General features: G+C 42.0%; 1 protein-coding gene across 13 annotated transcripts in view; it reads right to left on the bottom strand.

Annotated features, from left to right (window-relative positions):
• The window catches only part of trip12 (thyroid hormone receptor interactor 12), a 217834-nt gene that overhangs the window by 158527 nt on the left and 31585 nt on the right, over positions 1–27722 (bottom strand). For 4 of the 13 annotated variants that reach the window (XM_072571941.1, XM_072571940.1, XM_072571942.1 and 1 more), the window contains exon 3: positions 5879–5956. The exons of the other annotated variants lie outside the window; for them this stretch is intronic. The gene's annotated coding sequence lies outside the window, so the exon portion shown is untranslated. The remainder of the gene's footprint in view (positions 1–5878; positions 5957–27722) is intronic. 13 annotated transcript variants of the gene reach the window in all.

Raw genomic sequence — 27722 nt, 5'->3', positions numbered from 1 at the left:
GATAATGGAGACAACTTGATAAAAACTTTACAAATTGTACATAATGTAAATCAGGGCAGGAATAAGCAAAGTCCATGTTTAATACGAAAAAGACTGCTTCATTTGAAGCATTCTTCAGTTCAGATTTAATTAAACCGAATGTTTACCTCAACTAATCCACTATTTTAATTTCCTGTATTCACACAATTATAAAATCACAAATCAATTCTTGCTTTGCAATGTCTTTCATCTCCAATATTCCCAAAATAAATTCAGCAGCAAGCAAATCAACTTGGATGAAATGAATAATCTCACACCCAAAACATCTCACATGGAATTGAATTTAGTTTAAAAATTTACTGGATTTGGACATATGGTCACTGGCAGTTATAAAAAAGTTTCAACATTGTTGAATTGAATGGCACAAATAAAAGTTTTGCAAATGAAAGTTTCTAGTAGTTTTAAATCAGCTTGCTATTCTAATAATGATGTAATTCTATCAGAGAAAGCACCACCCTATAAACACTTATGATTCATAACGATTAACAGAAAAATCCAGCACCAAAGCACAAAGCAGAGGTGCCAAACTTTCAATTCAGTTCATGCTACATAAACCAGAAAAAGATTTTTAAAAAACTAGTTAGGAAACATTTTGGTGCAGCTGACTTTGACCTGGGCCTCCTAGCTCAGAAGTAGGGACACTACCACTGCATCACCATAGCCCTCACTAGCAAACAAGGTTACAACTAAACAAATTGATCACAGTTGGAAATGGCAAAATCTTTAGTTCCTGCTCATGTCTACAATCAAAGTGACTGAAGTGCACGTATATGGGATACAGAAAGGGATAGAAGTTTAGGGGTGATCGCCTTTGTCGTCAAAGAGCACACCACACACTTCTGGAGTCCAAGAAGAATGACCACTTAAAAAAGGTGCATCTGAAATACTTCCCCAAAACATTTATCATCCTGGTATGCTTTCATATCCCTAACTGGGGAAATATAGTCAAATACCTACTGTATTATTCATGTGAGCATTGCCTCTGCACAAACCTATTTAGGCAACACATGTAGAATGCTTTTTACCTTTTCTTAAAAGCATGGGACATGGACATTGCTGGCAACACCAGTTGCCCATTGTAAAACTAAACTTATATCATTGTGTTGAAATTCAAAACAGGCTCCTTCACTTTGAATAAGTGAGCATGTGTTTTAACACCAGACAAAAACGGCTCAGGAGAAAGTACTTTGAGCTAAGTAAATGCCTCAACCATTTTTTTAAAAGTATCACATTAAGGAAAACAATGTATCAGTGAAGTTTTATCAGTCATCTTGAAAGGTAACTTGAAGATTTGATTTCAGTATCCCAGTCGCTCTTGCACTACTAACTTACATAACGTCTCATTTCAGTATTTAGCCACAAACTGTTGAGCGAGATGACCAGAGGATAGGAATTAAATTGAAAACAAAGCTGCACACAACTGAGTTGAATGAAACAGTAGCTAAGGATAGTCTGAGAAAAAAAAAATCATAATGCAATTTGTAAAATGGATGGCACGGGGCCAAATAGAGGAGGTGGAGACCTTCATATCTCATGACATTAAGTTGGAAGTATTTATGTAATTAAGTAAAACATTTACTATTGCTAGCACGTATCCAATGCTTTTAGCATAATCAAGTCAGAAGACCATTTCAGTCACAAATACACTTGTCCAACTGCCTGCAAATAGAGCAAGAACTTAGAAGAATCCAACTTTAAGCAGAAATTGGTTATCGTATCACACGTTACTGATTTCATACAAACCCTGCACGACAAATGTATCTGCTGGACAAAAGCACCTCCTAATATATGGCTTTTCACATCAACTCAAAAATCTCAAGTTTCAGGTTGTCCGAATAACTTACAATTTACTTTTAAAACAACAGGCCAGGAATGACATGCTGCAGCTGTATAAGATTTTGGTTATGCCACATACTATTGCGTTCAATTCTGGTCACCTCATTACAGAAAAGATATGGAGGCTTTGCAGAGGTGCAGTAGATGTTTACTAGGATGCTGCCTGGATTAGAGTGTATGAGTTATAAGGAGGCTAGAAAAGATAGTGTTGCTTTCTTTTGAGCAGTGGAGACTGACAGGAAACTTGATAGAAGTCTGTAAAATTAGGAAATGCATAGACAGGGTTGATGGTCAGAATCTTTTCCCCAGAGTTGAAATACTAATATTAGAGACGTGCATTCAAGGTGGGGTAGTGGGGGGGTTCAAAGGCCCTCTCTGAATGGGAGGTGCAAGATTTTTTTTTTAAAAACCAGAGTGGTAAGAATCTGGACTACGACGGGGGTATTTAAGGGACTTTTACATAAGCACATGAATTTGCAAGGAATGGAGTGATATGGACCAAGGGCAATCAAAAAGGGATTAGCTTAATTTGGCATCACGTTCAGCACAGCATTATGGGCTGAAGGACCCGTTCCCTTGCTGCACTGTTCTATGTTTTATTTTCTAATGAGACAAACATTCACATGAAACAAGGAAATTATAACCTTGAAAACATGAAGGGCATGAATAGTGTGAAAACTAATGGTCTTTTTCCTAGAGGGCATAGGTTTAAGTTGACAAGGGAAAGACACAAAAGGGATCTAAGGGGCAACTTTTTCACGCAGAGGATGATGCACATACGAAAGGAACGACCAGAGGAAGTGGTGGAGGCTGGTACAATTACAATATTCAAAAGGCATCTGGATGAGTATGAGTGGGAAGGGTTTAAGACATTGGCCAAATGCTGGCAAGTGGGACCATATTAATTTAAGATATCTGGTCAGCATTGATGGAGTTAAGCCAAAGGGTGTTTCCATGCAGTACATTACAGACTCTAATTCACGTTAAGTTGCATGGTTAGGAGACGTTCAAATCTCGGCACAATTAAGACAACTGAGTAGATGTGGTCAACTTGTGTACTAAAACTGCTAATTTAATCTTAACATTTTTAACCCAATTATTCACTGCACGACAGCAAAGACACTTACACATTTTTAAAAACAGAACAGAACAAGTAGAGCTAAGAACAGGGTACTAGTTAAGTGGCACAAACATCAGGTCGGCACATAAAAGCAGCCAATGAAGTAGCAACATGTGTTACACAAGTCATTTGACAATGTTCAAGTTTTGCTTGCTGTGTCTGAAAACTAATGAAAACTGACCCAATTTTTGCAATAAGTGCACCAAAATGATAGTGACCTTAGAACAATTACAAACTTCAACATGGGAGCAGAAAAAGACAGGTAATATGGTGTGTTGATTAATTGTTTAATATCCAAGGTTTGTATGCACTCAAAAGCCTTCATGTGACAAAGAGAGAATGAAACTTTTGCTGACAGCAATCTTGCATCTGTCATTATTAATTGTGTGTCAGCATGACCATATTAGCCATGCTTACTTGCGATAGATTAATATAACATGGTTACTCATTAATGTCACCTAACAAAAACTATCGGAACAAAATTTCTGCTCAGACGTTTCTTCCAAATTACAACCTTACCTTGAGCAGCTATCAACCAGAAGGTGCTAACAAGAGTAGCAGTAACTCCCAGTGAGGACAGGCTGGCTGACATGATCAATACAGCCAAAACATTCACTCACAGTACAAAACTTAAAAGTTTTAAAAGGCATTTTGACATTTGGAAATTAATTTGAAGTTCAAGTCCTTACAGTCTTGCACAGGATGCTATCACCACAAGATATTTGAATTCTTAATTTACTAAGTAGAAGCTAGGTCAACAGAATGGCTTCTGTTGAACAATACATCATTACTATGCATGAGAAACCGATCAGTTCAAGTTCCATCCAATTAAAACCCAAAACTCCAGTCTTGCTGTACAAGACTGCAGCAGTGCACACCTTTTCTGAAGTTAACTTTAAAAGAAACGGAGGCAATTTTTGTTCACGAAATTTAGACCGATTATTGTCATTCTACTTCAGTGCATCAATGCATCTGTAGATATCCCTCAAGTAAACGTCCTTGCATGTTACAGTTTGCAACCAGTTAAGATCATTTTACCTGGGTTGATGTAACCTTTACAACTGAATTCTAGTAAAACAAAATTTTTGTTCCATTGAATTTTCCTTCCAAATAACCTCAGCTGATCAGAGATTTCAACTAGGTGGCTGCAGACAAGGATACATCATTGATTTGTCATTTCAAAATGGTAAAAAGTATATTTCATGCACACTAGCACACTGTAGACTGTGCATGCTTTTTAAACACACAACCATAAGATGTTCCAGATAGAAGGATATGAGCAATTTGCTGAGACAAAAGTGAGGATGTTGAACCCGTAAAATAATAAAAGTTGAGCACAGCATGGCAAGCATGGGTAGCATTATCTGATCTGCTTGGATTCAGGATTCACAATAAATAGGTTTATTGAAAATCATTGACTACAATGTGTTTTCTGCAAACTAAAATGCCATTTGGAAACTATCTTGTCCTCAAAGACAGACAACAAAATCTTTCACCCAAACACAAGTGGTTTCAAGTGAATGCACAAAAGAACAGCCTAAGTTAGATGGCTGTTGTGCGATATCAATTCAGCAAGAATCAATTTAGAAAGAGAAGTGTCAAATGTTTTTGACCAATTCAATGACCATTTTAACACACTTTCTTCACCAAATGCTCTCCGGGCTTTATTAGGCTTTTGACTGGCATGATAGGCTCAAATAAAGTTTTCTTTCAAGTTAAAACGTAACATTTGTTATACAAATAGGACAATGTTCTGCACTACTGATTAGAGGTGATGTGCTGCAAAACAATGCAATTGTTGATTCTTGGCATTGTTTGTAATTATGAAATGTGAAAAATTAGTCTCAAATCAAATATAAATTTGGAGTTTTCCCGAATTTAGTGTGAATTTCAACATTTCTCCAAAAGTAATAAATTAATTTTAGATTTCAGTGTTTGAAATCTGTAGATAGAACACTTGGTAGAAAAAGTAATTGTCGAATCAAGTTAGAAGAGGATTTGCTCTATTTGAGCTGGTTTGAAGCATGGAGTGACAAGTAATTAGGAAAGCTAATAGAATGCAATGGGAAACTGAGTATGAAAATAGAAGACCATCCTGGACTTGAACAGGACACAGATGAGAGCACTTTACACTGTGCCCACCTCACTCATTTCACCTGGAGGTGGAGAAAAAAGTATAGTGCAGAAAAACCTGCGAACGTGCTTTCAGCTATTTCACGTTATTAGCAAGGACAAAACTTAGGAAAGATATTACACAACAGTACAGTGGCTCAGTGGTTAGCACTGCTGCCTCACAGCGCCAGGGACCTGGGTTCGATTCCCATCTCAGGCCAGTGTCTGTGTGGAGCTTGCACATTCTCCCTGTGTCTGTGTGGGTTTCTTCTGGGTGCTCTGGTTTCTTCCCACAATCCAAAGAGGTTAGGTGAATTGGCCATGCTAAATTGCTCACCGTGTTAGGTACATTATTCAAGAGTAAATATAGGATGGGGCAATGGATCTGGGTGGGTTACTCTTTGGAGGGCTGGTGTGAACTTGTTGTGCCGAAGGGCCCGTTTTCACACTGTAGGGAATCTAACCTGAAAAAAACTCTTATTGTTGCCAAAGTTTCCAGGGTAAGCAACAGGAGTGTAAGAAATTTTTTAGTCATACTATTTGCCAGGTTGTCTTTGTTGGACAATGACCTTGTTTGTGGCAGAGAAAGACAGAGACAAAAAGAGAAAAACAAAATTGAATTGCTGACAGGCCTCACTGGAACTGGAGATCAGTATTTCATACAATAATGGATTTGTTGTGGCGGGTGATTTAATCACTAACAATGATGCAAATGATGTTAGTAATCGCTGCAAGTTCCCCAAGTCTCAATTCACATTTGAAAGTTCCTACCGTTTGAAGGTTGATTGCAGAAAACTAGCCCTCTTAGACACAACTTGAATTTTAGATTTTGCAGCAAACTCAGATCTTCTGCAAAGAAATTTTTGTTTTAAATTAGTAACATATTGTGAACGACTGCAGTTGAGATTTAAGTATGGAACATGCAATTGTATTGTGAATAGCAGCTTCGGAATCAAATTTGTATATCAAAAGCAGTTTGTTAGAAAGACCAGTTTTGTTGGTAAATTAAGATTTAGAACAAAGCTAGAAAGTACAACTGCCCTGCTTCAAAAGGATGGAAAATCTCAAATTTATTTCTCCATCTCCAATACTTAGTTAGTCAGCAGAATAGTCAACTTAATAACTGCAAAGTCTTATTGTTCACGTGGCAATAATAAATTCTCCCTTTGAGAATCGCCAGCATTATTACACGTGCAGGTGGACCAAAAAAAATCTATATTCCCTTTGTACCAAAATAGATACAATTGAACTTTAGGCTGGACAAGAGATGAATCCACTAACTCTAATATGAACATTCAAATGTGAATGGATAGATTTAAACAAAACACATCTTTGGCCACAAAACAACATTTTGTTTATGTACGTGATTTGATGTTGATCTCTTGTATTGTGCTTTCTTTAGTTCCATAGTTGAATAAAGCTCAACTAAAAGATGAGTAGTCCTTTGTAATGGATAAAAGGTATAGGAGCTGTTAAAAGGAGTACTTTTTAAATAAGTATGACATTCAAAAAAATGTATTTTTTCCAAATACCATTTTTCTTTCTAGATTATGTTAACATTTATAAGAAACTTTCCCCACACGCTCTTACCAAAAAAAACCAGAGTTAGTGGTACCAAATATGCGTTCATTAAACTAGTTCCGTGCAAATAGAACAGATTATGGTGTGGAGGTGCCAGTGTTGGACTGGGATGGACGATGTCATAAGTCACTTGAAAGAGGAGCAGCACTCTGAAATCTTTCAGCTTCAAATAAACCTGTTGGACTATAACCTGTCATGTGATTAATGACTGAAATTCCTCAACCAGTACTAAATGAAACTCAATTTGTTAATGGGATGTGGGCGTTGCTGGCCAAGCGAGCAATAATTACCCAACCTTAATTGGCGAGTTGCCTTCTTGAACTGCTGCAATATGTGAGGTTTAAACACCCCCATATTGCTGTTGAGAAGGGAATTCCATGATTCCATCCAGTGACAGTGAATAAATGACAATACAGTTTTAAGCCAGAATGTGATGTGACTTGGAGAGGAACCTGCAGGTAGTCACACAACACATCTCATTGCCCTAGTCTTTCACAGCAGTAGAGATTGCTGGTTTCAAAAGGTGCTGTCGTGGAACCTTGGTAAGTAACTACATTGTAGATGATACACACTGCTGTTATGGTGACAGTTATAAATGGGGTGCCATTGGCGAAGGCAGTAAATGGTGAATGTGATAAATTGGGTGCCAAACAAGTGGCCTGCTTAGTTTTTGAAGGCATCATGCTTTTGATTTGCTTAAGCTGCAACATTCATCCAGGCCAGTGCAAAGTATTCCATCATATTAGACCATTAGACCATAAGACATAGGAGTGGAACAAAGGCCATTTGGCCCATTGAGTCCACTCCACCATTTAATCATGGCTGATGGGCAATTCAACTCCCTTACCCGCACTCTCCCTGTAGCCCTTAATTCTTTGTGAGATCAAGAATTTATCAATCTCCACCTTGTAGAGCCCCAACATCCCGGCCTCCACTGTGCTCTGTGGGAATGAATTCCACAGGTCCACCACTCTCTGGCTGAAGAAATGTCTTCTCATTTCTGTTCTCAATTGACCCCCTCTAATTCCAAGGCTGTGCCCATGGGTCATTTGCTCCCCATCTAACAGAAACAATTCCCAGCGTCCACCCTTTCTAAGCCATGCATTATCTTGTAAGTTTCTATTAGATTCTCCCCTCAACCTTCTAAACTCCACTGAATACAATCCCAGGATCCTCAGTCAACCATAATATGTTAGGCCTACCATTCCAGGGATCAGTGTGAATCTCCACTGGAAAATTCCTGACTTGTCACATAGACGGTGGATGGGTACTAGAGAGATAGGAGCATTATTGGCTGCAAAATTCTTGATCTCTGCGCTGCTAGACAATTAATCCAGAGACTAACAGTGTGGGATCCAGGTTCAAAGCCTGCTACAGCATATGGTGGAACTTGAATTTAAAGAAAACTGGAATGAAGCATCTAATAATGACTACAATACAATTCTGAACACACCCATCTGATTCACTAAATTTTCTTTAGGGAAGGAAATTGCTGCCCTTACCTGGTCTGGCCTACATACGACTCCAGGCCCACAGCAATGTGGTTGACTCTTAACTGCCCTCTGGGCAATAAGTTGACCCAGACAGCAATGCCCAGGTCTTGAGGGAAGACAAAAAGGGATGTGACAGGAATACAGAGCTTAGAAGTGACCCACTGATGGGGAGATCACTTTGCTCTGTATATTGCATTCTACTTGTGATCTTTGGCATACAAGGAGTCCCATGTTCCCAACCTCACCATCAAGCCAGCAGACAACGGGGGCGCAGTGGTAGTCTGGCACATTGACCTCTACACCGCTGAAGCCAAACGTCAACTCGAGGACACCTCTTCCTACCGCCCCCTCGACCATGACCCCACCCCCCAATCACCAAACCATCTCCCAGACCATACAGAACCACATCACCTCAGGAGATCTCCTACCCACAGCTTCCAACCTCATAGTCCGGGAACCCCGCACTGTCCAGTTCTACCTCCTTCCCAAGATCCACAAGCCTGACCACCCTGGCCGACCCATTGTCTCAGCATGCTCCTGCCCCACTGAACTCATCTCTACCTACCTCGACACTGTCCTCTCCCCCTAGTCCAGGAACTCCCCACATACGTTAGAGACACCACCCACGCCCTCCACCTCCAAGACTTCCGTTTCCCCAGCCCCCAATGCCTCATCTTCACCATGGATATCCAATCCCTCTACACCTCCATTCGCCATGACCAGGGCCTCTAAGCCCTCCGTTTTTTCCTCTCCCGACGTCCCCAACAGTACCCTTCCACCAACACACTCATGCGTTTGGCCGAACTGGTCCTCACCCTTAACAATTTCTCCTTTGAATCTTCCCACTTCCTCCAGACCAAAGGGGTAGCCACTTATGGGCCCCAGCTATACCGGTCTCTTTGTTGACTACGTAGAACAGTCCATCTTCCGTAGTTATACCGGCACCACTCCCCACCTCTCCCTCCGCTACATTGAGGACTGCATTGGCACCACCTCGTGCTCCCACGAGGAGGCTGAGCAATTCAGCAACTTCAACACATTCCACCCGGACCTTAAATTTACCTGGACCATCTCTGGCACCTCCCTCCCCATCTCCATTAATGACGACCGACTTGACACCGACTTTTTTTTTAAAACAAACCCACCGACTCCCACAGCTACCTGGATTACACCTCTTCCCACCCTACTGCTTGCAAAAATGCCATCCCGTATTCCCAATTCCTCCGCCTCCGCCGGATCTGCTCCCAGGAGGACCAGTTCCACCACAGAACACACTAGATGGCCTCCTTCTTTAGAGACCGCAATTTCCCTTCCCACGTGGTTACAGATGCCCTCCAACGCATCTTGTCCACATCCCACACCTCTGCCCTCAGACCCCATCCCTCCAACCGTAATAAGGACAGAACGCCCCTGGTGCTCACCTTCCACCCTACAAACCTTCGCATAAACCAAATCATCCGCCGACATTTCCGCCACCTCCAAACAGACCCCACCACCAGGGATATATTTCCCTCCCCACCTTCCGCAAAGACCGTTCCCTCTGTGACTACCTGGTCAGGTCCACGCCCGCCTGCAACCCACCCTCCCATCCTGGCACTTTCCCCTGCCACCGCAGAAATTGCAAAACCTGGGCCCACACCTCCACCCTCACATCCATCCAAGGCCCTAAAGGAGCCTTCCACATCCAAGGTTTTACCTGCACATCCACTAATATCATTTATTGTATCCGTTGCTCCCGATGTGGTCTCCTCTACATTGGGGAGACTGGGCGCCTCCGAGCAGAGCGCGTTAGGGAACATCAACCACACCGCCCTGTGGTCCAACACATTTCATCTCCCCCTCCCACTCTGCCGAGGACATGGAGGTCCTGGGCCTCCTTCACCGCCGCTCCCTCACCACCAGATGCCTGGAGGAAGAACGCCTCATCTTCCATCTCGGAACACTTCAACCCCAGGGCATCAATGTGGACTTCAACAGAAAGGAAATCATGTGACAAAGAAAGCACACAAGAAATAGAATAAAGAACACAGCTCTCACCAGTTTTAAGACAACAAAAGCAGCATGCAATTGGATTATGCAAACAAGCACAGAATCAATGGTTTTTCCAAACCCATAGTACACAAGAGAAGTAGTGATATTACAATATCTACAAAAATTCTTACTAACTAGAGTTTTTTTTTAATACAAACCTGGTGCAGTCTTTTAAAGCACACATTTTTTTCTATTTTTGTCCAATTACCAGAGTGAAGTATGGAATTCCGTTCACCATTACTGCTCCATGACCTCTAATTAGCCACTGGGACAATACTCTATTTGCCATAGGCAAACCTACCACAGCCCCATCATCCATTAGTCTAGCTTTTGCAACCCAGGAAAGAAACATTGAAGATGCTTTATGATGTCATTTCATTATTGTGGCATCATACTATAGAAGTATAATTTCCACTTCATGCCTTTACACAACTTTACAGCAGACTCCCAGCAACGAAATCCATCTGAAATTAAAAATTCCTCCATACAAGAATAAAAGTTACTTCGACTAAGAACGAGAAACATGAAATGTGATGCTGGACGAGAAATGTAAGTCAGCTGTAGGGTGCAGCTAGCCAGGGGTAAACAGTAAAGGCATGGTATTCTGAAGTTTGCTCAATTACCTCTGAAAATCATGAAAAATTTCATTCAAGTGATGAATGTGAAGAGAAACAGCCTGCAGAGTGGACAGGCTAGTCACAGCAGATCACCTGTTCCAATTTGCATCTACAATGCTAACCAGAGTTGTAACCAGGGGTGGTATGGTGGCTCAGTGGTTAGCACTGCTGCCTCACAGCGCCAGGGACCTGGGTTCGATTCCAGCCTCGGGCAACTGTCTGTGAGGAGTCTGTGTGGATTTCCTCCAGGTGTTCCTGCTTCCTTTCACAACCCAAAGATGTTAGGGTGAATTGGCCATGCTAAATTGCCCATATAGTGTTCAGAGATGTGTAGGCTATATGCATTTGTCAGGAGTAAATTCAGGATAATAGGGTAGAGGAATGGGTCTGGGTGGGTTACTCTTCGGAGGGTCAGTGTGGACTTGTTGGGCCAAAGGGATTCTATAAGAAACAAATACAGAGTGCTGGAGAAACTCAGCAACTCAGGCAGTATTCTTGACGAGAGAAACAGAATCTTTGCTTTGAGTGCTGTCTGATTCTTTGTCTGACTCTGAAGCTTGTGTACAGGGTAAAGGTCGGATGATTGCAGAGGCAGCTGACTGAGTGACTCCATATTAATTGATGGGTTTCTTGTGCTTGCTGTATTTCTATCATTATAAGACAGCACGGTGGCACAGTGGTTAGCACTGCTGCCTCACAGCGTCAGAGACCCGGGTTCAATTCCCACCTCAGGCGACTCTCTATGTGGAGTTTGCACATTCTCCCTGTGTCTGTGTGGGTTTCCTCCGGGTGCTCCGGTTTCCTCCCACAGTCCAAAGATGTGCAGGTCAGGTGAATTGGCCATGCTAAATTGCCCGTAGTTAGGTAAGGGGTAGATGTAGGGGTATGGGTGGGTTGCGCTTCGGCGGGGCGGTGTGGACTTGTTGGGCCGAAGGGCTTGTTTCCACACTAAGTAATCTAATCTAAAAAAAACATTGATATATGTCTGCTGGAGAAAGACACTTCTACACAACTGTACTATTTATAGCATTATCACAGGTGATATAATGTGGCATCTATTTTCCTTTGAATTTATCACCTTATAAAGATGATTTGACAACTTGAAGCAAGGTTTCACCACTACATATTAAAATTGTCGAGGACACAAGAAACCAAAGTAAGCCATTCAAGCACTTCAGCCTGCTTAGACAGTTTGAACAATCTTTGGGTCTACTTCAGCAACATCCTTCTCCATTATTTCCATCATCTCATCAACAGTTTATGTTTATATTGCATCTTTAATACAATCAAACGCTCCAAGATTATCTCCTAATTCCACCCTCCTCCCTGGCAACAGGCCAAGAGGAAACCGCTTTTTAGGAGCATAGTAAAACAAACCACGACACTGAATTACATAAGGAAATAAGGATGTCAGATAACCAATAGTTTGGGACCAAGGCAAGTGAAAGCACACAACTAAAAGTGCAGCAATTAAAAATAGGAGATGATCAAGAATTCAGAATTAGCACAGGTATCTCCATGGGTTATGGATCAGATGAACACAGACAGATTGTGAGAATGTCTAGAGTTACTTTAAAATGTGAAGTTTAAAACCATGCTGCTGCTTGATCAGGAACCAATATAGGTCAACAGGCAGAGAAGTGAAGGGGAAAGGAGATAAACACTGGCAGAGTTTTCACTGACCAGTAATTTACAAAGGGAAGAATATGGGAGTTCAGGAACGTGTTCAAATAATTGAATCTAGAGTTAACAAGGACACAATGAGGGTTACAGCACATGAACAGAGGCAGGGAATGCAAAGATAGTCAGTGACACAGTGAGTGAGAAATGTGCTTGAGATAAAATGTGACTGACACTGAATAAACCAGTTTAATCTTTAACTGTTGACAGGGAGAGGGAAGGAGTTAATAGCTTGGAAACAGCATATGGTACAGGGATCCAAAAACAAAAGGGGGCTTCCCAATATTTAACTGGAGGACATTTCTCCTCATCCTGAAATGGAGTCAGATAAGCAAGCTAATGACAGAATTATTAAGAAAGGAAGCAGAACTGAGTGTACATCAATAAGTTTGAAAATTAATGCTACTCCTTTGGATGTGGTCACCAAGAGACCACACATACTTGAGAAGAAAGATATAACCAAGGATAGATCCCTACAGCCACCAGATACAATAGGTGCATGAGAAGAGAAATCATCCATATGTGATTTTCTCGTTATGGTATGAGTATACAGATAAAGGAAGGATCCAGGTGATAGCAGTCCACCCAATTGAACAAGAATAGTGAAAAGACATGGGGAGGAGGATGGATTCGTCAACTATACCTGGAAGTGGTGGTAAAGTTCACTTCTGTCACAGTCACATAGTATGTCACTTTTCAAACTTGGGTTGCAGTTCCACATTACAAGGGTGATAAAGAGTGTGCAGGGAATGACAGTATTCTTCAATAATGCAATGTTTGTGTTCTTGTGCAACCGTGCATTTCAGAAAAATTACGCTTTAGAAACAGCACTTGAAATGTTGGTGCTGAAATTGCATTACAGTCAACATGTTTTAAAAGTTCATATTGTAAGAAAAGTGTGCCCAATTCATCAATCATGTTACAGCAAATTTGCATTATAGCAGAATGCCTGTATAGACCAGTGAGTGTAACACTAGTGGGAGAGAAAATACTGAAGGAGAAAATTAATCTACATTCAAAGAGGCAAGTTTTGATCAGGGATAGTCAAAATGGCTTTGTCAAAAGGGATGTCATGCCTTCAAAGTTCAGATAATTTGTTCAAGGAGAAAACCAAGTACAGAGGGACCTAGGTTAACCAAAGGACACGAGCAAGGAGTATTTCGTTCAGTTAACTGAACGCCAGATTGTTAGCCAAGCATTGGGACCTTGCAATCTTGTTTGGATAATTCAAAATTTGATTAATCAACTGCCAGATAATGGAGGTTCCTCTGTATTTGGATGAGGGTACAGCAGTTGATATAGTTATATGGATATCAGCAAGGTCCAACATGAAGATAGAGAAAGAAGATAAAAGATCATAGGATCCAAACTTGGCTTAGTGGAAGGAGACAGATGTTGATAGGAGGAGACAGTTTGCATGACTGGAGTCTGATGCAAGGGACATATCAGAACCAGTGCTGGGTCCCTTACTATTTGTGATCTTCATAAATGCTCCTTAAATGACCTAGGTAAGAGTGTGGGGGTAAGAAGGAGATGAGAAACAAGTTTGCAGATTACATTAAGATTGGCTGGATGTTATAAAGTCATATAGCATGGAAACAGATCCTTCAGTCCAACTAGTCCATGCTGATCATGTTCTCAAACTAAACTAGTCCCACCTGCCTGCATTAAGCCCATATCCCTCCAAATCTTTCCTGCTCATGCACGTACTCAAATGTCTTTTAAAATGTTCTAATTGTACCTCCATCCATCACCAGCACCTCTGGCAGTTCATTCCAGACAGAACCAGTGCGTGATAATGTTGCTCCCTGGGTGCCTTCTAAATCTCTCACTTACCTTAAAAATATAACTCCTAGTTCTGAACTCCACTCAGCTTTGAGAAAAGGCCTTTGCTATTCAGTTTATCTATGCCCCTCAACTTTGTAAACTTTTAGAAGGTCACCCTTCAACCTATGTGCCAGTGAAAAATAATCCCAGCCTAGCCAACCTCTTCTTACAACTCAAACCCTTGATTCCTGGCAACATCCTGGGAATCTTTTCTGAACCCTCTCCAGTTTAATAATATCCTTCCCATAACAGGGTAACCAGAACGAGACACAGTACTCCAGAAGAGGCCTCATCATTGCCCTGTATATCCTCCACATGACAACCTAATTCCTATACTCAAAAGGTCTGCACAATGAAGGCAAGTATGCTAAATGCTTTACCCATCCTGTCAACATGATGTAAATTTCAAAGAATTACGTACTTGAACCCTATTCTCCAACACTACCCAAAGCCCTATTAATTGTCTAAGTCTTGCCCCCATTTATAGTCATAGTCAAAGATATACAGCATGGAAACAGACCCTTCCGTCCAACTTGTCCATGCTGAGCAGATATCCTAACCTAATCTCATCCCATTTGTCAGCATTTGACCCATATCCCTCTAAACCCTTCCTATTCATATACCCATTCAGATGCCTTTTAAATGCTGCAATTGTACCAGCCTCCTCCACTTCCTCTGGCAGCTCATCCCATATACACAGCACCCTCTGCATGAGTAAAGCTTCAGTATTACAATTGCAGGTAACCACAGCATTGATGCCTAAACTGTATTAATTACCACTACCTGCATGTTATTAATTTTGCTAATTCTTCTCCCCCTCATCCTTTTGCTTGTTGGGGATAATTTCCTGAGCATCAACAACACACTACGTCTTACAAATATCAATCTGAGAGAATTTGGGACAGCAAGGATTGATGGATATAGACAGTCACAGTCAAGCCTGATCTTGCCCTCAACCTACATAACCAACTGGATTGTTTGACAGTGTTGGAAATGGCAGCCCTTGCTCATTTATTCCCATCCCTCAAACCACACCCCCTGTAAAAGCAAGGAAGATTAAAGCCAAATGGAATGACTGTCCTACTGCATGCAACATAGCTCGCTCACGGTGCATTTACTTACTAAGTCAGAGGACTCTTCTCTGCCTAATTTGTCCCATCTGACTTCCATGAATCGCATGATTTGGAATGAGCTTGTCTTAGCATTTGATAGACAAAGCAGCAAGAGCTTGGTTTGGGAGGTACAATTTTCCAGTCCCTCACACTCCAGGGGTGTGTACTAGCATCTCTGAACAGGTTGATGAGAAAAGAAAAGAAGAAGAAATGGTGTGTGACACCTCTAGTAATTTGTTTAATTGATTCAGTTCTTGTGGAACTATGATAGTGTCCCTACTAGAGTTCAAATTTCAGCTGCTTCATGGATGTATAGTAATATCTCTAAAGATGTGAATTTAAAGATATCTAAACTCCCCCACAGTTTGCCATTAAAGGGCTTTGAATTTTAATTAATTAGAACATGTTGTTTTAAGTCTGTCCAAGAGAAAGGCTGCAGTAGTGAGTATAGTGGATTCTTTCTTGATTATGTGTTTTTGGAGAGAAGTCATTAAACTTAAAACGTAAACCATAGCTATTAATTTAACCTGGGGCAGTGTTTGTAGAAGAATAAGAAAGCGTTATTTTCTGGGTCTGTAGATGGTGAAGGAGCAAAAATGGCCTTTGTAGTGAAATGTACTTCTTGTCAGATATGGGAGTTTAAAGAGACTTTAAAGGGTTACTACGGATTATATCTGCCATAAATGCTGTTGGATGCGAATCTTATCAGATCGAGTGGATCGGTTGGAGAGACAGATATAAGTGATGAGGAATTTGCAACAGCAACAGTATGTGATGGATGGCAGTTATAGGAAAGGGGGAAGCCTCAGATATAGTCACATAGATGGGTTAACTCCAGGAAGGGTAAGAGAGGTAGGCAGCTAATGCAGGAGTCTTTTGTGGATCAAAGTCTGTGAGAAGATTTGTAGCTCGGGTGCTCGTTGCTGTGGTTCTGTTCGCCGAGCTGGGAATTTTTGTTGCAGACGTTTTGTCCCCTGTCTAGGTGACACCCTCAGTGCTTGGGAGCCTCCTGTGAAGTGCTTCTGTGATCTTTCTTCCAGCATTTGTAGTGATTTGAATCTGCTGCTTCCGGTGGTCAGTTCCAGCTGTCCGCTGCAGTGGTCGATATATTGGGTCCAGATCGATGTGCTTATTCAATCCACAGATTCAGTCAATAATCACATTGACCTGGACCCAATATACCGACCACTGCAGCGGACAGCTGGAACTGACAACCGTAAGCGGCAGAGACAGGCCACTACAAATGCTGGAAGAAAGATCATATAAGCACTTCACAGGAGGCTCCCAAGCACTGAGGATGTCACCTAGACAGGGGATAAAACGTCTGCAACACAAATTCCCAGCTCGGTGAACACCTTTTGAAAATATACCCATTTCAAACAGGTATGCTGTTTTGGAAAATGTCGGGGGTAATGGATTCGCAGGGGAACATAGCGCAAACAGCCAAGTTTCTGGTATTGAGACTGGCTCTAATGCAACAAGGGGCATGTTGGCTTCCAAGAGACCAATTGTGTTAGGGAATTCTGCAGTCAGAGGTACAGACAGATGTTTCTGTGGCCAGCAGAGAAAAAGCAGAATGGTGTGTTGTTTCCCTGGTACCAAGATCAAGGATGTCTCAGAGAGGGTGCAGAATGTTCTCACAGGGGAGAGGGGCCAGCAGGAGGTCATTGTTCACATTGGAACCAACGACATTGGAAGGGAAAAGGTTGAGACTCTGAAGGGAGATTACAGAGAGTTAGGCAGAAATTTAAAAAGGAGGTCCTCAAGGGTAGTAATATCTCAAGGGCAGTGCTACGAGCTAGTGAGGGCAGGAATAGGAGGATAGAGCAGATGAATGCATGGCTGAGGAGCTGGTGTATGGGAGAAGGATTCACATTTTTGGATCATTGGAAGCTCTTTTGGGGTAGAAGTGACCTGTACAACAAGGAAGGATTGCACCTAAATTGGAAGGGGACCAATATACTGGCAGGGAAATTTGCTAGAACTGCTTAGGAGGATTTAAACTGGTAAGGTGCGGGGTTGGGACCCAGGGAGATAGTGAGGAAAGAGATCGATCTGAGACGGGTACAGCTGAGAACAGAAGCGAGACAAAACAGTCAGGGCAGGCAGGGACAAGGTAGGACTAATAAATTAAACTGCATTTATTTCAATGCAAGGGGCGTAACATGGAAGGCAGATGAACTCAGGGCATGGTTAGGAACATGGGACTGGGATATCATAGCAATAACAGAAACATGGCTCAGGGATGGGCAGGACTGGCAGCTGAATATTCCAGGATACAAATGCTACAGGAAGGATAGAAAGGGAGGCAAGGGAGAAGGGGGTGTGGCATTTTTGATAGGGGATAGCATTACAGCTGTGCTGAGGGAGGATATTCCCGGAAATACATCCAGGGAAGTTATTTGGGTGGAACTGAGAAATAAGAAAGGGATGATCACCTTATTGGGATTGTAGTATAGACCCCCCCCAATAGTCAGAGGGAAATTGAGAAACAAACTTGTAAGGAGATCTCAGCTATCTGTAAGAATAATAGGGTAGTTACGGTAGGGGATTTTAACTTGCTAAACATTGACTGGGACTGTCATCGTGTTAAAGGTTTAGATGGAGAGGAATTTGTTAAGTGTGGACAAGACAATTTTCTGATTCAGTATGTGGATGTACCTACTAGAGAAGGTGTTAAACGTTACCTACTCTTGGGAAATAAGGCAGGGCAGGTGACTGAGGTGTCGGTGGGGGAGCATTTTGGGGCCAGCGACCATAATTCTATTCGTTTTAAAATAGTGATGGAAAAGGATAGACCAGATCTAAAAGTTGAAGTTCTAAATTGGAGAAAGGCCAATTTTGATGGTATTAGGCAAGAACCTTCGAAAGCTGATTGGAGGCCGATGTCCGCAGGTAAAGGGACGGCTGGAAAATGAGAAGCCTTCAGAAATGAGATAACAAGAATCTAGAGAAAGTATATTCCTGTCAGGGTGAAAGGGAAGGCTGGTAGGTATAGGGAATGCTGGATGACGAAAGAAATTGAGGGTTTGGTTAAGAAAAAGAAGGAAGCATATGTCAGGTACAGACAGGATAGATCGAGTGAATCCTCAGAAGAGGATAAAGGAAGTAGGAGTATACGTAAGAGGGAAATCAGGAGGGCAAAACAGGGACATAACATAGCTTTGGCAAATAGAATTAAAGAGAATCCAAACGGGTCTTGACAAATATATTAAGGACAAAAGGGTTACGAGGAGAGAACAGGGCCCCTCAAAGATCAGCATGGCAGCCTTTGTGCGGAGGCACAGAAAATGCGAGAGATACTAGATGAACATTTTGTATCAGTATTTACTGTGGAAAAGGATATAGAAGATATAGATTGCAAGGAGATAGATGGCGACATGTTGCAAAATGCCCAGATTACAGAGAAGGAAGTGCTGGATGTCTTGAAACGGTTAAAAGGAGGATAAATCCCCAGGACCTGATCAGGTGTACCTGAGAACCCGGTGGGAAGCTAGAGAAGTGATTGCTGGGCCTCTTGCTGAGATATTTGTATCATCGATATTCACAGGTGTGGTGCCGGAAGACTGGAGGTTGGCAAACGTGGTGCCACTGTTTAAGAAAGGCAGTAAAGACTAGCCAGGGAACTATAGACCGGTGAGCCTGACCTCAGTGGTGGGCAAATTGTAGGAGTGAATCTTGAGGGACAGGATGTACATGTATTTGGAAAGGCAAGGACTGATTAGGCTTAGTCAACGTGGCTTTGTGCGTGGGAAATCATGTCTCACAAACTTGGTTGAGTTTTTCGAAGTAGTAACAAAGAGGATTGATGAGGGCAGAGCAGTAGATGTGATCTATATGGACTTCAGTAAGGCGTTCGACAAGGTTCCCCATGGGAGACTGATTAGCAAGGTTAGATCACATGGAATACAGGGAGAACTAGCCATTTGGATACAGAACTGGCTCAAAGGTAGAAGACAGAGGGTGGTGGTGGAGGGTTGTTTTTCAGACTGGAGGCCTGTGACCAGTGGAGTGCCACAAGGATTGGTGCTGAGTCCTCTACTTTTTGTCATTTACATAAATGATTTGGATGCAAGTATAAGAGGTACAGTTAGTAAGTTTGCAGATGACACCAAAATTGGAGGTGTAGTGGACAGCGAGGAGGGTTACCTCAGATTACAACAGGATCTGGACCAGATGGGCCAATGGGCTGAGAAGTGGCAGATGGAGTTTAATTCAGATAAATGAGAGATGCAGCATTTTGGGAAAGTAAATCTTAGCAGGACTTCTACACTTAATGGTAAGGTCCTAGGGAGTGTTGCTGAACAAAGAGACTTTGGAGTGCAGGATCATAGCTCCTTGAAAGTGGATTCGCAGGGAGATAGGATAGTGAAGGAGGTATTTGGTATGCTTTCCTTTATTGATTAGAGTATTGAGTACAGGAGTTGGGAGGTCATGTTGCGGCTGTACAGGACATTGGTTAGGCCACTGTTGGAATATTGCGCGCAATTCTGGTCTCCTTCCTATCGGAAAGATGTTGTGAATCTAGAAAAGCTTCTGAAAAAATCTACAAGGATGTTGCCAGGGTTCGAGGATCGGAGCTACACGGAGCTGAACAGGCTGGGGCTGTTTTCCCTGGAGCGTCAGAGGCTGTGGGGTAACCTTATAGAGGTTTACAAAATTATGAGGGGCATGGATAGGATAAATAGACAAAGTATTTTCCCTGGGGTGGAGTCCAGAACTAGAGGGCATAAGTTCTGTGAGAGGGGAAAGATATAAAAGAGACCTAAGGGGCAACTTTTTCATGTAGAGGGTGGTACGTGTATGGAATGAGCTGCCAGAGGCTGGTACAATTGCAACATTTAAGAGGCATCTGGATGGGTATATGAATAGGTAGGGTTTGGAGGGAAATGGGCCAGCTGCTGGCAGGTGGGATTAGATTGGGTTGGGATATCTGGTCAGCATGGATGGGTTGGACCGAACTGTCTGTTTCCATGATGTAGATCTCCGACTCTGATTTATTAGTGTGGGTATTTGATGAAAAATATCACAGGTGATTTGGTGGTGGGAAGAAAGCAATTCAGTTTCATGTCATAACACTTTGGGATATTTAAATGGGTCACCACAGGATTCTTGCGGTACAGTGGTCCAAGCCAGGAGACCTGTGTTCAAGTCCCCTTTGCTCCAGAAATGTGCAATAACCTCTTGGAACAGGTCAATTAGAAAATACCCAAGTGTTTTTACGGAGTGTCCCTACACCTGGACCAAAGGACCACCTTCAATTCCTTTGTCCTTTAGAGGTTTATCATAACGTGTCAGAGCAAATTAATTAAGAATATCTAAACATAGTACCACGGTGGCACAGTGATTAGCACTACTGCTTTCACAGCACCAGGGAACTGGGTTTGATTCTACCTTCAAGAGACTGCCCGTGTGGAGTTGGCATGTTCTCCCTGCCAGGTGCTCCACTTTCCTCTCACGGTCCAATGGCTGATTAACCACTGCAAATGTGGGGTTACGGGGTAGGTTTGGGGTGTGCGTTGGATGCTCTTCAAGGGGTCAGTGTAGATTCTATCCGTATTGAAGGGATTCTACAGTTCTGCTGCAAAGAACTCTTGTAGCATAGTGGTAATGTCCTAACCTCTCAGCCAGATGCTGGTGTTCAAGTCCCTCCTTCACTGGAGCTGTGGAATCATCTCTCTGGATTAGAAAATATCTAAACTCCCCATCTCTTGGGCCAATATTCTTCCCTCAAGAAACATCACCAAAAAACAGCTTACCACATTACACATCCACAAGCTGTATGTGTGGCTTTGCTATGTATAAACTGGCTCCTGTAATTTTTCCATATAGGAACAATAACATTGAAGATCAAATCCACTGCTTCATGTGTTTGTTTTACAAAAATGCAAGACTTTGCATTTATCCAAATTAAACTGTCTGCCACTTCACGGTCCACTAACCCAATTGATAAAGATCTCTTTGCGATCTTAGATAATTTTCTTCACTGTCTCCTATACCAGCAATATTGGTGTCTTCTGCAAACTTAACCATGCCTCTGATATTTTCATCCTAATCATTTTTATAAGCGACAAGTGGACCAAGCACCAATCTCTGTGGAACACCGCTGATCACAGGCCTCCAGGCCAAAAAATAACTCTCTACCACCACCCTTCAAGCTAGTTTTGTATCCAATTAGCAAGCTCACCCTGAATTCTATGTGATCTAACTTTACTATAGTATATAAATCAAGTAATAGTCAAATTTTTTTTGACTACCTTTTAAGGTTCATTTATGGGGTCGACTATTACATGGATACTACTTTTGAGGGGCTGAAATGCACGCCCGTCAAAACACATACTATATAATTAGCAGAAGCCCAACTGATCTCCGAACAAATAAAAAGAGAAACAAACAATGAATTATGGTAATTCTTAAAACCCGGAGTGGAACACAAAAACCGGCAGACTGGAAAGCTGGAACGAAACATGACAACCGGCACATTTACTCAAAAACGTTGATCTGTTATCTGTGAAGAACTAGGGTTGACTTTTACAAGAGATATATGGAAAATTCCAGGTTATTTGGCCAAAACTTTTACATGAGTCAACTTTTACATGAGATCAACTAACATTCAAGTATATACGGTAATTAGTCAGCCATGCGGAACCATATTAAAGGCTTTACTAAAGTCTATGTCAACATCAATTGCCCTGCCTACAATGTTTTCAGTTACTTCTTCAAAAAACAAGTTTGTGACATGATTTCCCCTCTCGCAAAACTGCTGACTGTTCTTAATCATTCCTTGCCCCTCCAAACACATGGAAAATCCTATCTTTCAAGAATCACCTTTCAATCCAACCACACGGGATCAATGTGCATTCCACCAATTCCCCCTCCCCCCACCTTATCCCAGTTCCAATCTTCCAACTTGGTACCACCTTCTTGAACTGTCCTACCTATCCATCCTCCCTCCCACCTCCCTGCTCCACCCTCCTCTCAGACCTATTGCCTTCACCCCCAACTTCACTTACCTATCACACCCCCAGTCACCTTCCCCTCAGCCCCACCCCCCACCTATTTATCTCTCAGTCACCTTGGCACAAGTCTCATTCTTGATGAAGGGTTTATGTCCGAAAAGTCGATTCTCCTGCTCCTCAGATACTGCCTGCCATGCGGTGCTTTTCCAGCACCACACTCCAACTCTAATCTCCAGCATCTGCAGTGCTCATTTTCTCCTGGAATCACCAAATTACCCAACACTGATGTCAGACAGCCTACAGCTCCCGTTTCTTACAGCCTCTTTGAGAATGGGGGTGTTAGGTTACAGAAGGATGCAAGTAGATCAGTCAGATGGAAATTAACCCTGATAATTGTGAAATAATACACTTTGGAAGGAATAAAAGGCAGTACTTAATGAATGGCAAGATACTAGGAAGCTCAGATGAAGAGGGAACTTGGGATGCTTACCCACAGATCCCTGAAGATGGTAGAACAGGTAAGCAAGAGTGTTAAGGATAGGCAGATGAGCAGTGGAGCCAGGGTTGTCTTGTTAGCAAGAAATGAAATTAAATCAATAGCAAGTGAAGTGTTAGCAAGAGTCAGAAGGTGTCGAATCTGTGGGTAGAGTTGAGTAACCGCAAAAGGAAAAGTCACCCTGATGGGGGTTACATACAGGCCTCAGAGAGGTAATCAGGAATTGGGAAAGAAAATAAATCATGATGGACTTCAATATGGAAGTTCTCTGGAAAAGTCAGGTTGGTAGCCAATCCTAATGAAAGGAATTTGTGGAATGTCTAGGAGATGGTTTTTGGAGCAGCTTGTGGTACAGCCCATCAGGGAACAGGTTGTTTTCAGGTTAAGATGCACGTTCAGTTGGGAGTTGACTCTGGTCAGGCCACATTTAGAATACTGCGTGTAGTTCTGGGCCCCTATCTGGGGAAGGATGTGCTGGAGTTGGAAGAAGCCCAGATGAGATTCACAAGAATGATCCCTGGGATGAACTGCTTGTCATGAGGAGCAGTTGAGGACTGAGTTTATACTTGGTGTTTAGAAGGATGAGGAGGGGATCTGATTGACATTTACAGAATACTGAGGGGCCTGCATATAGTTGATAGGGAGATGCTTCCACTAGTAGGAGAGAGACTTGGACCCAATAGCACAGCCGAAGAGTGAAGGGATGATCCTTTAGATCGGAGATAAGGAGGAATTTGTTTAGTCAGAGGATGGTTAATCTGTGGAACTCACTGCCACAGGGGGCCATGGAGGCCATCATTAAGTGCATTTAAGATAAAGGCAGATTCTTGATTAGTAAGGGGATAAAGGGTTACAAGGAAAAGGCAGAAGAATGGGGATGAGATACATATCAGTCATGATCAAATGGCAGAGCAGGCTTGATAGGTCAAATGGCCGAATTCTGATCCTATACTTTTGTTTTAGGGTCACATGGGACACTTGCCATTTTGGTCAGGACATGGACTATAAATGCAGGGGAGGTTTGAATCAATTTGGGGGAAACAAAATCATGTTCTGCACTTAATTTTTCCCAGTAATTGAATGACTTTGCATTTCTTCACAATACAATTCCAACCAGATTCTTATCCAGTTAACCAGTCTAAATTACTTTTATATTCTTTGCTTTTATTCATAACTTACTTTCCAGCTAACTTTGCATCACAAGAAAATTTGGTACTTAATACTTGTTCCCCTCTTTCAAGTTATAAACTTGAAATAGCCGAGATCAAGCACCAAATACTTTATGCTGGGACAGCTGACGGACAGTGGACGACTTTCTAAGCAATTTTTCAAAATACTCAGCAAAAGTATATTCCAGTGAAAAGGAAGGACCGTAAGGAAATCGGGTAATCTGCCATGGGTGTCTAAGAAAATAAGGGAGGCTATGCAAATGAAAGAAGGCGGCATACAAAATGGCCAAGATCAGCAGGAAACCAGAAGATTGGAAAAAAAAAGTCAACAGAAAGTCACAAAAAGATCTATAAAGAAAAGTAAGATAGAACAGGAGAAAAAACTAGCGCAGAATATAGAGACAGATAGCAAAAGCTTCTATAAAATGTATAGAAAGAGAGAGAGTGGCTAAAGTAAATATTGGTCCTTCAGAGAATTTGAAGGCCTGACTAGGTATTTTCTGACAGTCTTCACAGTGGAGGACACAAATAACATACCAATAATTAACAAAGAGACAAAGGCAGGTGAGGACCTGGAAACAATTATTACCATTGAATAGGTGGCGTTGGACAAGCTAATGAAGCAAAGGATAGACAAGTTTCCTGGCCCTGATGGAATGTATCCCAGGATACTAAAAGAAATGGCAGGAGAAATAGCAAGTGCACTTGTGGTAATTTTCCAAATTCACTGGACTCTGGGCAGTTCCAGCAGATTGGAAAACAGCAAGTGTGACAGCACTGTTTAAAAAAGGGAGGTAGGCAAAAAAATGGGGAATTATAGATTGGTTAGCTTAACTTCTGTAGTGGGGAAGATGCTCAAGTTTACTATCAAGGAAGAATATGATTAGGAAGGGTTTGAAGGGATATGGGCCAAGTGCTAGCAGGTGAGACTAGATTGGGTTAGGATATCTATCCAACCTGTCCATGCTGACCAAAGGGTATGTTTCTGTGCTGTACATCTCTAAGACTCTATTAGAGAGCAAGGCATTTAGACAGAAATTAACTCAATGGGCAGGCACAGCATGGGTTCATGAGGGACAGGTCATGCTTAATCAATCTTTTGGAATTCTATGAAGATATTATGAGCAAGGTGGACAACAGGGACCCAGTAGATGTGGTGCACCCAGATTTCCCAAAGTCCTTTGACAAGGTGCCACACAAGAGGCTGCGACATAAGACAAAAGATGCATGGCATTATGGGTGAGGTATTAGTGTGGACAGTGGATTGGTTGACTAAGAGTGGGGATAAAGGAGTGGTATTCCGATTGCCAATCAGTGACTAGTGGTATGCCTCAGGGCTCAGTGTTGGGACCACAATTATTCACTATTTACATAGATGATTTGGAATTTGGGACCACATGCAGTGTCAACATTTGCAAATGACACTAAGATGAGTAGCAGTACCACGTGTGCAGAGGAAATAGATACTTTAAGTGAGTGGGCAAAGGTCTGCCAGATGAAATACAATGTTAATAAATGTGAAGTCATGCATTTTGGTAGGAGTAACAGTTAAAAAGGTTTTACTTAAATGGTAAAAAGTTGCAGCATGCTGCTATGCAGAAGGACCTGGGTGTCCTTGTCCATGAATCACAGAAGGCTTGACTGCAGGTACAACAGTTAATTTGGAGGATAAATGGAATTTTGTCCTTCATTACTAAAGGGATTCAGTTTAAAAGCAGGGAGGTTATGTTGCAGCTGCATAGAGTGGTGAGGCCACACCTGGAGTACTGTGTGCAGTTTTGGTCTCCTTACTCAAGAAAGGATGTCCTGGCACTAGAGGGGGTGCAGAAGAGGTTCACTCGGTTGATTCCGGAGTTGAGGGGGTTGGCTTATGAAGAGAGACTGAGTAGACTGAGATTATATTCATTGGAATTCAGAAGAATGAGGGGGGATCTGATCGGAACATAAAATTATGAAGGGAGCAGACAAAATAGATGTAGAGAGGATGTTTCCACTGGCAAGTGAAACTAGGACATGAGGGCATAGCCTCAAAATTAAGGGGAGCAGATTTAGGACTGAATTGAAAAGGAACTTCTTCACCCAGAGGGTTGTGAATCTGTGGAATTCCCTGCTCAGTAAAGTAGTCGATGCTATTTCAGGAAACGTTTTTAAAGCAAAGAGAGATTTTATTTTAAACAATGAAGGAATTAAGGGGTACAGTGAGGGGGCAAATAAGTGAGCTGAGGCCATGAAAGATCATCCATCATCTTATTGAAGGGCAGAACAGGCTTGAAGGGCCAGATGGCCTACTCCTGCTCAGAGTTCTTATGTTCTATGGCACTCACCAACCAAAAATGATGTTCATTCCTGTTTTCTGCCAGTTAACCAATCCTTAGAACATACAAGGAGCCTTAATCTTGTGCAATTACCTCAAATACAACATCAAGGGGATACCTAAACATATTTAAGATTTAATGAATCTACAGTCAAATTTCACTGAGCAAATTCAGAATGCTGCAAAATTGAAATCACCACTTCAACAATGAAACCTTAAATTATAGCTTGTAATATTTTGTTGACAAATGTTGTCAAACAAAGCATGAAAAACCATATATTTATTTTAATCAATGTTTAATCAATTTAAAACAACCCTGCTCAGACATGCTGTTACATTGAGCTGGTGAAACCTGAACTTTCTGGCCCAGAAATATGGATGCCATCACTGTGTATGTACATTTACTTGCAGTGACTAATGTTACTGACCAGATGTTGTATTTGTATGGTTCGATATATCTTTTTCCCCATTGATTCACAGGAGGAGGGCACTGCTAACTAGGACAGCATTTACTGCCCATTCCTCATTGCCCAGAAGGCAGTCAAGAGTCAACCACATTGCAGTGGGTCTGGAGTCACATGTAGGCCAGAACAGGTAAGGACAGCAGTTTCCTTCCCTAAAGGACATTAGTGAACCAGATGGGTTTTTCCGAACAATAGACTCTTAGTTCCAGACTTCATTGAATTCAAATTCCACCATTTGTGGCAGCAGGAATCAAACCTAGGGCTCCAGAATATTGCTAGGGTATATGAATTAAGGCTTTTGCCCGAAACGTCGATTTCGCTGCTCGTTGGATGCTGCCTGAACAGCTGTGCTCTTCCAGCACCACTAATCCAGTATATGGATTAACAGTCCAACGATAATACCACTGGGCCATTGCTTCCCCTTAATTTAGCATAGTAATAGGTGGCATTGTATAAATTATGTAGTTCTTAGAACCTGGGGAGAGAAAAAGAAATGACAGGAGAGGGGGACTTAAAACACCACCAATCTTCTTTCTTATGAGACAGCAGCCCAATGGTCCAGTTGGACTACAGTGATTTTATCTGTACCTGTTAGCAAGAACTGTGGCGAGATGAAAAAATGTTGGCTGCATGAGGTGCAACTCATAACCAATCTATTGGTGTGGGGTGTGCACATGCACAAACTGACACAGAAGAGAGCGATCACTTTCTGACATGGTTATACTCAATACGGAGACCTGAAAGCTATGAAGTACTTCAGACGAAAATGAGATGCATTGAGCCTCACTAGAGCTCAAAAGATTTGAGACAGCAGTGTTGATATGAAAACAGTAGTGTACTGAAATGGCAAACTACTGAAAGCTCTGCATCAT

This window comes from Chiloscyllium punctatum, chromosome 6, assembly GCF_047496795.1.
Source record: "Chiloscyllium punctatum isolate Juve2018m chromosome 6, sChiPun1.3, whole genome shotgun sequence".
In the NCBI taxonomy this organism is placed as follows: Eukaryota; Metazoa; Chordata; class Chondrichthyes; order Orectolobiformes; family Hemiscylliidae; genus Chiloscyllium; species Chiloscyllium punctatum.
The sequence above is the reverse complement of the archived record's forward strand: the minus strand, read 5'-3'. Positions and strand labels throughout refer to the sequence as shown.